Genomic DNA, 14,981 nt, shown 5'->3' with positions numbered 1-14,981 from the left:
TGGGGGAGAGAATCGGAAGAGTAAAAGTGAGAAAACGCATGGATTGAGAGAAAGACAGTTTAAGAGGGAAAGCAAAAGTCATGCATGCAAGCAAAGCAAAACAAGGAATTCGTTCACTCCTTCCCATGGGCAGGCAGGTGTTCAGCCATCTCCAGGAAAGCAGGGCTCCATCACGTGTAATGGTTACTTGGGAAGACAAACGTCATCACTCTGAACGTCCCCTGCTTCCTTCTTCTTCCCCCAGCTTTATATACTGAGCATGACGCCATATGGTATGGGATAGCCCTTTGGTCAGCTGGGGTCAGCTGTCCCAGCCATGTCCCCTCCCAACTCCTTGTGCACCCCCAGCCTCCTTGCTGGTGGGGTGGGGTGAGAAGCAGAAAAGGCCTTGACTCTGTGTCAGCGCTGCTCAGCAATAATGAAAACATCCCTGTGTTATCAACACTGTTTCCAGCACAAATCCAAAAAATAGCCCCATACTAGCTACCAGGAAGAAAATTCTCTCTTCCAGCCCTTGCCCTTACCCCAGTCTATAAGGCTTTGCAGGATTAACCAACAGACTTAACTAGTTTACGCCCTGTTCCAGTACCAACCTTAATTTCCATATTAGCTGGAATCTACTGGTCATCAACAATGCCAAAGCCACCCTATCTTGCCCCCTCCTCTGCCCTTTTTGCCTGCATTTCTTTGTTCTCTGTGGCTTTTATGTTCCAGGAAGAAAACCATTTATTGAAACTTTTTCAATATACAACTTTAGTGGTAATAGGCTAATATTAGCCTGGAGACACTTACCCAGATTATTGCAAAATACAAGCTGTTTTCACGTTTCGCAACTAATCCTTATCCTGGAGTATTAGGACTTTACTGCACCCAGCAGTGAACTAACATTAGGATTAAGAGAAAGCCATACCTGAGCCAGAATAAATGATAAACTGTTCTTCCCTTCCTGCATCACTTTTATTCCTAAACTAGCAAGTTTTACTGGATTCAGCAACAAATGAAACTTCCTCCAGGCCTGTAACCTGACTGCAGGGTAAGCTCGTAAGTCCTTATCTGTGAGAGGTCTGAACATGGATGTTTGACCTCTGCTAACTTTTTCAGTATACTTTATTTATCAGCAAATACACCTTTTCAGGCCCTGATCTTCCAGAACTTGATCCACACCCAGCTGGTTTTCTCAGTTCCTGTTATATAAAATAAGAATAATGTGATTGCCTATGACATATGTGTATGACGTGCAATATATTATTGCTTGTGAATTGATACCACATGGCAGTATTGAGTACTTGTGAGGAAATTAGTAAATCAGGTACTCAGAAAGAGTTTGAGTGGTGTGTAGTAAATAAACCATGAATTCTTGACATAAATACAGGGGTAACATGAAATCTCGAATACCTGGTCGTTCCATGAATATAATCACTGCTCTGTGTAAACTGAATTACGCATCATGGGCATCATAGTTAATGTAATTTGGTAATGTATATTAATGCATATGCCTCAGAACTGAATTGAGAGCCCAATATGTTAGGCCTTAATTTTTCCTTTAGTGATATTTTGAGAGATGATTTTGCCACTTTACATTTTCTTTAAAGTGTGAGTTTAGCTCATATGTTATATCTTACAGTTAGTATTGCTCTAGATAAATAGAGGTAGATTAGGTAAAGGAATTTTCTGAATTACAGATTTTAAATAAAAATTTTAAAAGACCATTTTTTTTTCTCTTGAGAAAAGTAATTAATAAAGATGCAAAATTGAAAGGAATTCTTTATTAAGATACGTAACAGTCTGAAAAAGTATAGCTATAATGTTAATTGAGCTGCACTCAAGTAAAATGGTCTTATGTTGTGTCATGGTTTAGCCCCAGTTGGCAACCAAGCACCACACAGCTGCTCGCTCACTGTCGTCGTCGTCCCGTCCCCCCGTCCCCCCGTCCCCTGGTGGGATGGGGGAGAGAATCTGAAGAGCAAAAGTAAGAAAAATCATGGGTTGAGGTAAGAACAGTTTAATAATTGAAATAAAATAAAAATAAAAATAATAATAAATGTAATGAAAAGGTAAACAACAACGAGAGAGAGAGAGAGAGAGGAACAAAACCCAAGAAAAAAAACAAGTGATGCAACTGCTCACCACCCGCCGACTGATGCCCAGCCAGTCCCCGAGCAGCGATCGCTGCCCCCTGGCCAACTCCCCCAGTTTCTATACTGAGCATGACGTCATATGGTATGGAATGCCTCTGTGGCCAGTTGGGGTCAGCTGTCATGGCTGTGCCCCCTCCCAGCTTCTTGTGCACCTGGCAGAGCATGGGAAGCTGAAAAGTCCTTGACCAGTGTAAGCACTGCTTAGCAACAGCTAAAGCATCAGTGTGTTAGCAACATTATTCTCATCCTAAATCCAAAACACAGCACTATACCAGCTACTAGGAAGAAAAATACGCCAGCCAAAACCAGGACGGTATCCACCCCTCATTCTATACCATATACCTCATGCCCAGGTTGTATCTTTCCAGTACATTCGAGTTAATCACCACCACTTTCACTGTCTTTTGATACATACACACAGATATCATTACCCTGGTCTATGGGCCATCCCTCTAAAATGCCCGTTGGATTCATTTAGTCCATGACTTTGGGTTCTGTCTGTCATAACAGTCTTTCAGGGCAGGAGAGATGGTCTGTGGTGTAGGATTGTTGCATGCTGAAGCCAGTGCTGGTTCCATCACCCCAGCACTTTGCTTGGTTTCATTGAAGTTCATTCTTCATTACTCGGTGATTCTTACTGTAATACCTTTTGAGGGCATATAGCAACCATAGAAGTGATGACATACAGTATTATATAGCAATTAACATCATACCATTCAGTTCCTTGGCTATTCTCACCCAAAATCAAATCCCCTTGAGGTACATGTTGGACTTCCCCATCCTTTCTCATTACCCACCAAGTGCACCTAGGTCCTTGATCAAAAGCAATCCCACAAAGGGGTTTTCCTTTGTGCAAGGCAGGAGTAACCCAGACTGTGTAACTGAATAACCCAGCATATTTTTATGTGCACTACAGGGACTTTATCCCCTTCTACAGTACGTAGGAGTTTTGATTGGGCAGGGCCAGCTCAGTTGGCAGATCCCCTAGTGCTGACTAACCAGGTGGCCTTTGCTAAATGTGTATCCCAATGGTTGAATGTCCCATCGCCCATTTCTCTCAGTGTAGTCCTTAGCAGTGCATTGTATCGTTCGATTTTCCCAGAGGCTGGTGCATGACAGGGGATGTGATATACCCACTCAATGCCATGCTCTTTGGCCCAGGTGTCTATGAGGTTGTTTAGGAAATGAGTCCCGTTGGCTGACTCAGCTCTCTCTGGGGTGCCATGTCACCATAGGGCTTGCTTTTCAAGGCCCAGGATAGAATTCCAGGCGGTGGCGTGGGGCACAGGATATGTTTCCAGCCATCCAGTGGTTGCTTCCACTGTTGTAAGCACATAGCGCTTGCCTTGGGGGGTTTGTGGGAGTGTGATAGAATCAGTCTGCCAGGCCTCCCCATATTTATATTTCAGCCATAGTCCTCCGTGCTAGAGAGGCTTTAACCGCTTGGCTTGCTGAATTGGAGCACATTTCACATTCATGGATAATCTGTGCAATAGTGTCTGTGGTCAAATCCGTCCCTTGATCATGACCCCGTCTATATGTTGCATCTCTTCCTTGATGGCCTGAGGTGTCATGGCCCCACCAAGCTATAAATAATTCACCCTTATGTTGCCAGTCCAGATCCACCTGAGCCACTTCACTCTTAGCAGCCTGATCCACCTGCTGGTTGTTTTGATGTTCCTCAGTGGCCCGACTCTTGGGTACGTGAGCATCTACGTGACGTACTTTTACAACCAGGTTCTCTACCTGGGCAGCAATATCTTGCCACAGTGCAGCAACCCGGATGGGTTTGCCTCTGCGCTGCCAGTTGTTCTGCTTCCTTTGCTGCAACCATTCCTACAGGGCATTTGCCACCATCCATGAACCAGTATAGAGATAGAGCACTGGCCACTTTTCTCATTCAGCAATGTCTAAAGCCAGCTGGATGGCTTTCACTTCTGCAAATTGTTTCGATTCACCTTCTCCTTCAGCAGTTTCTGCAAGTTGTCCTATAGGACTCCATAGAGTAACCTTCCACCTCCAATGCTTTCCCACAATGTGACAGGACCCATCAGCAAACAGGGCATATTGCTTCTCATTTTCTTGTAGTTTATTATACAGTGGGGGGACTCTTCAGCATGCGTCACCTCCTCCTCTGGCGATATTCCGAAATCTTTGCCTTCTGGCCAGTCCACGATCACTTCCAAGATTCCTAGGTGACTGGGGTTTCCTATTCAAGCCCGTTGTGTGATCAGTGCAACCCACTTACTCCACATAGCATCAGTTGCATGATGTGTAGAGGGGACCCTCCCTTTGAACATGCAGCCCAGCACCGGCAGCCGGGGTGCAGGAGGAGCTGTGCTTCCGTACCAGCCACTTCCAAAGCAGCTCAATCCCCTTCATATGCTGCCAATATCTCTTTTTCAGTTGGCATATAGCAGGTCTCAGATCCTCTGTATCCCCAACTCCAAAACCCTAGGGATTGACATAGAGTTTTCCTTAGTGCTTTCTGCCAGAGGTTCCAGGTAGGGCCATTCTCCCCAGCTGTGGTGTAGGGAACATTTTTTACTTCTTGTCCTGCCTGGAGTGGCCCAAGGGCTACTGCATGAACTATCTCCTGTTTAATTTGTTCAAAGGCTTGTCGTTGTTCAGGGCCCCATTAGAAATGGTTCTTCCAGGTCACTTGATAGAGAGGACTTACGATCAGACTGTTAATTTGGAATATGCATTCTCCAAAACCCCACAATGCCTAAGAAAGCTTGTGTTTCCTTTTTGCTAGTTGGTGGAGACATGGCTGTTATTTTGTTGATCACATCCATTGGGATCTGATGACGTCCACCTTGCCATTTTATTCCTAAAAACTGGATCTCCTGTGCAGGTCCCTTGACCTTACTTTGTTTTATGGCAAAACCGGCTTTCAGGAGGATTTGGACTATTTTCTTCCCTTTCTCAAAAACTTCTTCTGCTGTATTGCCCCATATGATGATGTCATCAATATATTGCAGATGTTCCTGAGCTTCACCCTGTTCCAGTGCCATCTGGATCAGTCCATGGCAAATGGTAGGGCTGTGTTTCCACCCCAGGGGCAATTGATTCCAAGTGTATTGAACGCCCCGCCAAGTGAAAGCAAACTGTGGTCTGCAGTCTGCTGCCAAAGGGATTGAGAAGAACGCTTTAGCAGTATCAATTGTGCATACCATTTGGCTGCCTTTGACTCCAGTTTCTGTTGAAGTTCTAGGCTTTCTGGCACAGCAGCACTCAGCGGTGGCGTGACTTCATTCAGGCCACGATAGTCCACTGTTAGTCTCCACTCTGCATTAGACTTTTGCACTGGCCACATGGGACTGTTAAAGGGTGAGCAAGTCTTGCTGGTCACTCCTTGGCTCTCCAGTCGACAAATGAGCTTATGGATGGGAACCAGGGAGTCTTGGTTGGTGCAGTATTGCTGCCACTGTTGTGGTAGCGATTGGCACCTGTTGTTCTTTGGCCTTCAGCAATGCCACAACAGAAGGGTCCTCTGAGAGACTGGGCAAGGTAGACAGCTGTTTAATTTCCTTCATCTCCAAGGCAGCTATAGAAAAAGCCCACTGGTACCCTTTTGGGTCCTTGAAATACCCTCTCCTGAGGCAGTCTGTGCCAAGGATGCACAGAGCCTCTGGGCCAGTCCCAATGGGGTGCTTTTGCCACTCATTCCCAGTTAGGCTCACTTTGGCCTCCAATACAGTCAGTTGTTGGGATCCCCATGTCACTCCAGAAATACAGATGGGTTCTGCCCTATATAGCTTGAAGGCATTAGGGTACGCTGTGCACCGGTGTCTACTAGAGCCTTATACTCCTGTGGGTCTGATGTGCCAGGCCATCGAATCCACACAGTCCAGGAAACCTGGTTGTCCCTCTCCTCCACCTGGCTAGAGGCAGGGCTCCTCTAGTTCTGGTCATAGTATTCGTTACCCAATTCTTGTAAATAGAAGTCAGGAGCTCCTTCATTAAGATCAGGAGTAAGACCAGCCTTTCTTCTCTGTCTGGGGAACTGCGCACTGGAGACTGGAGCAGCAATTTTCCTGGAAGAACCCCCTTGTGTGATTGTTTTTCCTTGCAACTCACGTACCCGTGCCTCTAGGGTTGAGGTAGATTTTCCATCCCACTTCCTCATGTCCTTTCCATGGTCATGCAGGTAAAACCATAGGGTTCCCCGTGGTGTGTATCCACTATCTCTTGAGCAGAGGAATGCTTACTCCTAATAGCTGAGCTACTGCTCCATACAGGTGGGGAGTAGGACCTATCCTCTTTGAGTTGCTGGACCTCCCGGGACAGTTTGTCCACAGCCGAGATGAGGAAGGAAGAGATACTTTCTTTGTATTCCCAGAGTTGGCTAGCTGCTTCATCCACCGTTGGTCCCTCTTCATCTTTCCAGGTCAGTACTGCCAATGAGTTGACATACAACGATGGTACACTCTGTACCAACTTCCGCCACATGGGTCGTGTGCAGACTTCATCTGGATCTTCGGATAACTGCTTGTTGCCCAGGTCACCATAGATCAGCTCTAGCACGGCTAATTCCCTCAGGTACTGGGTACCTCTCTCCATGGTGGTCCATTTGCCTGGGCAATATACAACATCTTCCTGGAAAGGGTATCCTTCCTTTGTACCCGACAGTAGTCGCCTCCAGAGGCTGAGGGCTTGTGCCCTTTTTCCAATTGCTTTGTCAATGCCCCCTTCCCTAGAAAGGCATCCCAGCTGTTTGGCTTCCCTAACCTCTAATTCCAGGCTGCTGGCCCTGTTATTCCAGCATCGGAGCAACCAGCTGACAATGTGCTCGCCTGGATGATGGCTGAAATCTTTTTGCACATCTCGCAGCTCACTCAGGGATAGGGATTGGGTGGTTTCTGTCTTGTTTATGCGTTCTTCCTCGTCCTCCTCCTCTCCATGTGATGGCCCTGCTCTTTCATCTTCCCTTTCTAATGGAGTTGACTTTCGCTTCCAAGACTTCTTCTTGTGTGTAGGGGCGATTGGGTTATAGGGGCAATTGTGTATAGGGGCGACTGGCATGGGTTAGTTGCCTGGTTCAGCTGCAGCCCTTGTCACTGGGGTTGGAATAGCCCCGGTGCCTGTTGTTTTATTGTCAGATCCAGAGACCTCTTCCCCTTGAGGGTACTGCATGGTGTTGAACAGGGCTCAGTAGGCATGGGCCAGGCCCCAGCACATTGCAGTGATTTGTGTCTCCCCAGAATCGTCAGGGTGGCAACATACTTTTTCCAAATATTCTACTAATTTTTCAGGATTCTGCACTTGTTCAGGGGTGAAGTTCCAAAACACTGGAGGTGCCCACTGTCCTAGGCATTTGCCCATGCTATCCCACACACCCTGCCACTCATAACTATCCAGTCTTGGGGCAGACCTCTGGATGATATTCTTAAATTGCTTACTAACCTTAGACAAAACCGAAACAATATTCCCAAAAAACACCAATAGAGTATCTTAACTACCCAAGGATGTTTAAGGGTACTGAAAAGTTATTGTAATGAAGGCGGAAACATCATAGAAGAAGGTAGCAAAGGTGCCATTCTGTATTTCCTCCATAAAAAACCTCTCAGAGGAAGAAGTATAATTGCTGATTGTCTCCATAAGGTGGTACCGAAGTACAATAATGGCTTCAATAGAAAGTCCAAATACCAGATTAAGCTCAAGGACAGTGTTTTAATACCAAATCTCCCAGGGAAAACATCACTGATCACTGCAGAGTACAGCAAAGTGCAAAAACCAACACCGATCTTTAACACGTACTGCAAAAAATGAGCATGGTGCAGATCAGATAAACTATTATCGATAACAGATGAATCAATATTGTGACTGGCAGCTGTTAACAGACATAAATTCCTTAAGATGCTCTGGTTAATCTGTTATTATCTGAAACCCTTCGAGCCCCATGTTGGGCGCCAAAAAGGGCTGTTGTGGTTTAGGCCCAGTCGGCAACCAAGCACCATGCAGCCGCTCGCTCACCCTCCCCCTCCGGTGGGATGGGGGAGAGAATCGGAAGAGCAAAAGTGAGAAAACTCGTGTGTTGAGATAAAAGCAGTTTAATAATTGAAATATACTACTACTACTACTACTACTACTACTACCACCACCACCATCAATAACAACAACAATAATAATAATAATAAAAATTGTAATGAAAAGGAAAACAACGAGAGAGAGAGGAACAAAACCCAAGAAAAAAACAAGTGATGCAACCACTCACCACCTGCTGACCGACACCCATCCCATCCCCGAGCAGCGATCGCTGCTCCCCAGCCAACTCCCCCCAGTTTCTATACTGAGCATGACGCCATATGGTATGGAATAGCCCTGTGGCCAGTGTGGGTCAGCTGTCCTGGCTGTGCCCCCTCCCAGCTTCTTGTGCGCCTGGCAGAGCATGGGAAGCTGAAAAGTCCTTGACCAGTGTAAGCACTGCTTAGCAACAACTAAAGCATCAGTGTGTTAGCAACATTATTCTCATACTAAATCCAAAACACAGCACTATACCAGCTACTAGAAAGAAAATAACTATCACAGCTGAAACTAGGACACGTTGAGAAGGTGCTGGGCAGAAAATACTGTATTCTGAATTACGTGAATTCTAGCCAATATGAAGGAAAATTTCTATGTTGTCTTTTATTGTGGCCTGAAATATAGTGAGACTTTCAGTTTACTTGGGCAGAAGGTAAAAGTGGAAACAGAAGTACCTATGTTCAGCTCTGTAGAATGCCTGCTGCACTGCACTGCAGTGCCTTTGTAAGTCCTAACAGTATCATCCTGTAAAAAATGCACTTAATGTTATCCAGATATAAAGAGAATCGGGGGGACTGGATTTGTAGTTCTACATTTATGAAAGAAAATCTTGTCACATTTGCAGACCAATGCAATGCTAATGTTAACATTAGGATGGTGTCGTGTAAGAAAGAAAATATCATGGGCTCTTTTTTTTGTTTGTTTTGTTTTGCCTTTTTTTTTCTTTTGGAACTACTTTAATTTCTGCTGCTTGGGATTTTTTTATACCTTTAAACTTCAAAGAATTGCTCTTGTTGACATTGAGAAGAGGCACACATCTACAATGGTTTACTGTACTACTAACAAACATGATCTACAAATTCTCCATAATAATACAAGAACTGTACAGTAAAAGAACAGAGGACATGCTTGAGCTGGTTGCTTTTAAAACAGGAGTATAAATTTGTAATTAAGAGATTGGTTTGCTAAGGAGGTATCACTGCTGACCCCTTCAGTTGTAGAAAAATAAGGGCTAATACTTGGCCATTTTAAAGCTGTCAGAAGAATAAAGTCTGGATTTCTAAAGAAGACAGGAGTAAGGAGAGAAGACTGCTTGTTTATTCGTCCACCAAAGAGCCTGAACTCACAGCTGCAATCATCTGATGATGTCAACTAAGCACAGTCATAATATTGTTGCTTGCAGTATATTTTTTTAGTCCCTTTCCATTCTTCTGTCAAGTATCATAAATTATGTGACTTACACCTTTTCCTCTGAGGAGACAGTATCAATCTGTTAGATCACAGGATTAGAAGCTTTTACTTACTGGTTTGCTTTGATATAATTTGCTAATGGTTTTATGAAAAATTACTTGCTGTCACTGTTTCCTCGTATATATAATTAATAGGGAATGATTGTGTCGCCACTTCTGATGTAATTTCTTAACTAAGTTAGGTAGTCAATGACTGGAATTTATTCAGGCCAATTGATTGCCTGCAGGGGTGTAAACACACAGATGCCAGATTTCATTTCTTAACAAGGATTTTCACTGTTAGATCTTCATAGGTTCAGATCTCTGAACTGGTTTTCCTACTCTTGGTGTGACCATTATGCTACTAATCATTAATTTTCTGTGGCCAGTGGCTCAGGAAGAACGATTCCTGAGAGTATGTTGGACCCAAGTTTTAATGTCTTTTAGTAAATTCTTCATTCTACATTATTTTTGTTTATCTTCTCTTATCTGCCCTCTTGCTCTATCCTGTCATGGTGGGAAAGTTGTCCTGTGATGTTTACTAACAAAGTAGAAGAAAGGGAAGAAGACTGGTTCATGCAAAAGTGAAATCACTGCCTTTATTAAGTAAGAACTATTGATAATCAAAGCGATAAACCAGGGCAAGAATAAAAAGTGTGTTATCTGGAGAGAAGTGCCTTTTTGATAGCTTTGTTCATAATCTTTGACTTCTGTTCTGCTGTGCCTGTTCAGAGGATCTTGATAAGCTTTTCTGTACCTTTCTTTGTGTCTCTGTTGTGATTTAGATCAGCTTTTTTTTGGGGGGGGAAAGAATGGTTGCTGTGAACAGCATGTATTTTTCTGTAACTAATATATTGCTTTTATATATTTAATATGGAGGATAATATTTATATGTGTGACAGCTTCCAAGTGCATTGCGGAATAACATATTTAGCAATACGTAGAATATTTTAGTATGCAGCTTGTGCTTTCTCCCATTTAGAAATCATTGAAGGGATTATCTGCATTGAGTCATCATCATTATATAGCTCACTATTTGTGTAGCAGGTTCAGAACACCTCAGTATAGTGCAAAAGTTTTCTGAAACATTTAATTTTGACAATGCAGTTTTTATGACTTTTGGTATTGTTGCAGGTTTATTTATGGTTTTGTTTTGTTTGACATATGTAACATAGAGTACTTGGTTTACATGGCATGGGAGGACATTGCACACCCATAGTGATGAATGTGTATTTAAAATGCCTGTACATTTTGGTGAATCATATTTTCTGCATTTTTCCTTTTGACTGTCAAGTTAAGAAAGTGGAAAAAAAATCTCAGAAGTCATTTCTCTGTTTCACCCGAGTTGTGCGTTGGGGGAGAGTCCTATCACATTTTTTCTAGAACAACCTTAAGTAAATGTTATTTGGCGGTTTCGGTCTCTGCATGGAAGTAAAGTCTCCCATGTGGAATGAGAAAGGAGAGGGCAGGGAATCCACCACATAGCACAGGAAAGCAGCAAGGGATTAGGACACTTAGTAGTGAGTTATTTTGCATGTAAAGGTGTTCTGCCTGAATTTATATAGGCTCAGTGAATCATCCCTAACTTTAACTGGTAGTTGTATGGCACATCTGGCGCTGAATGAATGAAAAACTGATACTTCAGGACATTGGTAGATGAATGGAAAAGGAAGAAATGGAAGGCAGCTCATCTGTCACAGAGATGTTTCTTTTTTTAGACCGAGTGGGGTTAACTTAAGAGCGTGAATCTCACATATGGGGCACTTCCGACTTGCTTGTCAAATGAAAACGTCTGTAGCACTCAGTCACTGTTCTTAGTTAAAGAAAAACAAAGTGAAACAGATACATGTCACTTGTCACTACCAAATTGTAAATTTGGTAATTTTCAGCTAGATAGATCAGCTCTTGTGTAATTAGTAGTACTAATCTGGGAAAACAAAAGTACATCCAGACTCCTAAGGCAGATGTGCATCTGGGTTGAGACTATGTTGCACGTCTAGCCTTGGGCACCTGCTGGTCTCTCTCTACAGTGGAAACCCGGGTTTGCAAGCTGAATGACCTTTCCTCTATTCTTCACTCAGTCTTTAGTACCCTCCTGCTATCAGATTAAGTTTATGCTGTTTATTCCCATTTTGGAACTGTAAACTTGGTTGATTTTTGAGGCTTTTGATGATACAGATATTAGAAAGGAAAATTGTACCCACTGTGCACTCTACAGTTTGCCATCAGAGATATTTTCTGAAGATTTTCAGCTTTGATGGGTGAGTTGTTGGTGTGTTAGCTTTTGGGTTTGTATACCTTCTTCAAAAAGGGGCAGAACTATATATGCTTAGAGAGGAATAGTGGAAATTTTGCTGTGTTAATAAAACATCAGCTGAAATAAATGTTGCTGTGATCAGAGAACTTCTTTTGTTTTTACCCTGGTTTGTTTTCCCATCCTTATCATCAGTCTGTGAATTCTCTACACTTTTCTTCTCTACTCCTATGTTACATTTCTTCATGATTTTTCAGTACAGCACACATATTAGTAAAAGATGTCATGTGAATATCTCTCGCTTTTCCTAACCTGGCAAATTCCTATTTAGCAGGTTGCATTGTTCTTGATTTTTGTGTATTTTTGTGTGTGTTTTTTGGATCTTCTACTATCTTCTGTACACCCAGAAGATGGTGTCTGTTTTCTTGAGCTTTGCTATTTGGGGTAGAGGGGAAGAATTTTTAAGATGAGCTGCTTTAAGATTTTCAGGGCTGTAGCTGCATCAGGGACTGAAGGAGCTCTGTTCTGGTACCTGAAAGTGTATCTTTTAAAACAGTTGTTGGGGAATGTGTGCATTTTACCAGGAAAAATAAAGCTGAAAACTAGTAATTCAGTTGATGTAGGAAAAATGTGTAGTGCTGATATTTGTGGTCATGACTACTGTCACGTTAAAACCGACATGTTTTAGTCACCAGAATATTCCCATTTCTCTCAGCTCTTTTTTTTTTTTTTTTGTCTATCAGGTTTTCCAGTATCTTAAGTGATGATTAGCGGCTAACTCACAAAAGGCAAAGGCTGAAAATGTTAAAAGAAACACAAAATCATGGTAGACAAAGTTGAGGTTGTTGTTAAAACCTCTTCCAGGAGGCCTTCTGCTTGCTCATTTTTTATCTTTTCATACAGGCCTGATTGTGTAAAACACAGAAGCAATTTAAAGCACTTGATCCCTGGGACTACTTGTGTGCTTAAGCTGGATCAGGTGCATAAGCAGCTATTGGATTTCATCTTTTTTCTCTCTAACACTCCAGTCTCACCACTGTGTTGGCATGGCTTTTGTTGACCCTTCCATCAATTTTCCCCCCTTCCAAGAAAAAGAGATCTCTGAGATTTGCTTTAATCTCCAGTTCCTTACTTCTAAACATACGAGGCCACAGCCCTGCACATGAGTGATATGAATATCTTCCTGTGCTTCCATTGAGCTCTTGAACTTTTATGCATATACAAGATGGGGTTTTTCTTGTTTTGGTCATTCACTTCCCTAAAAGACTTGCTCTACATATTAATTTTGGAAAAAGAATTTAGAATCAGTGATATATACTATTGAAACAGTACAGAATTGGTTTTGAGTTGTGTTTTTAAAGGGATGAAATGTATTTTCTTTGAAGAAGGGTAAAATTAGCTGACATGCTAAAAAACAGCACTGTAGGACTGATATACTATTTCAAAGGAGGCAGCAACCCTAACAATGGCAACTTGCATTATAGTCTGCTTTATCAGGGGGAAAAAAGAGAAAAAAAGTAGTAACTATGGTCTTCATCCTCATTGTCTTGTGATTGTTTTCCATGATACGTTTTTCTGTTTGTCTAGAATATTTTCAAATACCCAAATTTGAGGGACCTCTTGTATATTGTTTAGAAGGCCTCTTCCCGTGATGGTACGTTTTATTTCCAGAATGTTCTCCTGATAATCACTCAATTTCTTCTCTTTTATTTCTTGCATCTCAGTTTCCTTATGCCCTTCAAATATTTGCAGACTGTTACATCTTCTTTTAATTGTCACTTAGCCAATGTATAAGCAGCATGCCAATATGTAGCTCTGTGATCTTCCCCCATAAATTTGTCCTTACAGAGCTGCTCATGATGCTTCTGCCTTTATTTTACTGACTGCTAATTCACCTGCATATTTTAGTATTGAACCTAAAGGTATATTTCTTGTGAAATTTTACTGGGATCTTATCAAGTGTATGTATCTTTTCATATGTTGCTTGATGCTACTTCTTTCTTTGACTTTAGCAAAATTGTATTGTTTTAATTTATTGCCATAATGTCTATTAAAATATATGTACACTCTCTAAATGGCATTTGATCTCTCTCTATTGCATTCAGCAACAACATTATTAGGGCATTCTGGCTTGGACTGATTTCATATAATATTTCCTCTATGCATTTGCTTTCAATTGTGTGAATAAATCTATTTGTTGCTTTTTATAGGTTGTTTTGGGGTTTCTAAAGAAAATATTTCTTATGTTATTTTTTCTGCCATTTTGGTGAACTGTTGTGAATTTTCTTACAGACGTAAGGACCTTATCTTTTGAAATCTCTGAATATAAGACATGAAGCTAGTATGGAAAGACTGTTTAGCCATCTCTCAATTTAAATTTTCAAGTATTTTCTAAACAATATACTTTATTAGTAGCAGTTTGTAGTAAAGTATATGAACATAAAGGGATTTTACAGATAAGTACACCTCAGTGACTCAGTATCTAGGTTTTTTTTAATATGTCTACTTAGCAATTACATACCAGATAGCTTCTATTAATTTAATTTTATTAAAGGAATCATGAATATAAGTTAAATAAAGAACACCTGGGGAAAAATAATTTATAACAGGCATTGGAATCACTTGCCATTAAACAAAAAGTCCCTGTATTTTTGCATAGTTCAAATACTTTTGTGTTAAGTATAACCTGATTCAAGATAGTTAACATGATTTGTTAGGTAGCAACTTTTAAGAGGGGATGGCATTTAAATAAAGAAGTATGCTGCTGATTTCCTAATTTCATTTTGGGAAACTGTCCTCAGTTTCGGGCCATCCATTCCATTTCAGTAAAATATCAGGAAGTTTTCATAGCTATCCAGTACGAATTTTGTAAATAATAACATATTTGTTATGTTCTTTTGGAACGACATTTGATTAGTGCATTTTATTGACACTGAAAACAGGCTGTGTGCCCTCTTCTCAAATTTTGTCTTGCAAGCAAGTGAATGCCCTTTACAGTTTTCAAATAAAACAGTTTTCAAGTAAAAAAAAAAATAATGTCCTACAAATATATTTAAAGCAATAGTGCTTACAAAACAGAATGAACTTTAGTAATTTATTTGCTGCTAGAGA

The 14,981-nt window shown here is 41.6% G+C and overlaps 1 protein-coding gene across 4 annotated transcripts in view; it reads left to right on the top strand.

Annotated features, from left to right (window-relative positions):
• PTPRD (protein tyrosine phosphatase receptor type D) overlaps positions 1 to 14,981 on the top strand; it is a 386,895-nt gene that overhangs the window by 46,539 nt on the left and 325,375 nt on the right. The window lies entirely within an intron of this gene.

Source organism: Mycteria americana, chromosome Z (genome assembly GCF_035582795.1).
Source record: "Mycteria americana isolate JAX WOST 10 ecotype Jacksonville Zoo and Gardens chromosome Z, USCA_MyAme_1.0, whole genome shotgun sequence".
NCBI lineage: Eukaryota > Metazoa > Chordata > Aves > Ciconiiformes > Ciconiidae > Mycteria > Mycteria americana.
Note: the sequence above shows the minus strand (reverse complement) of the source record. Positions and strands in the feature narration are given on the sequence as shown.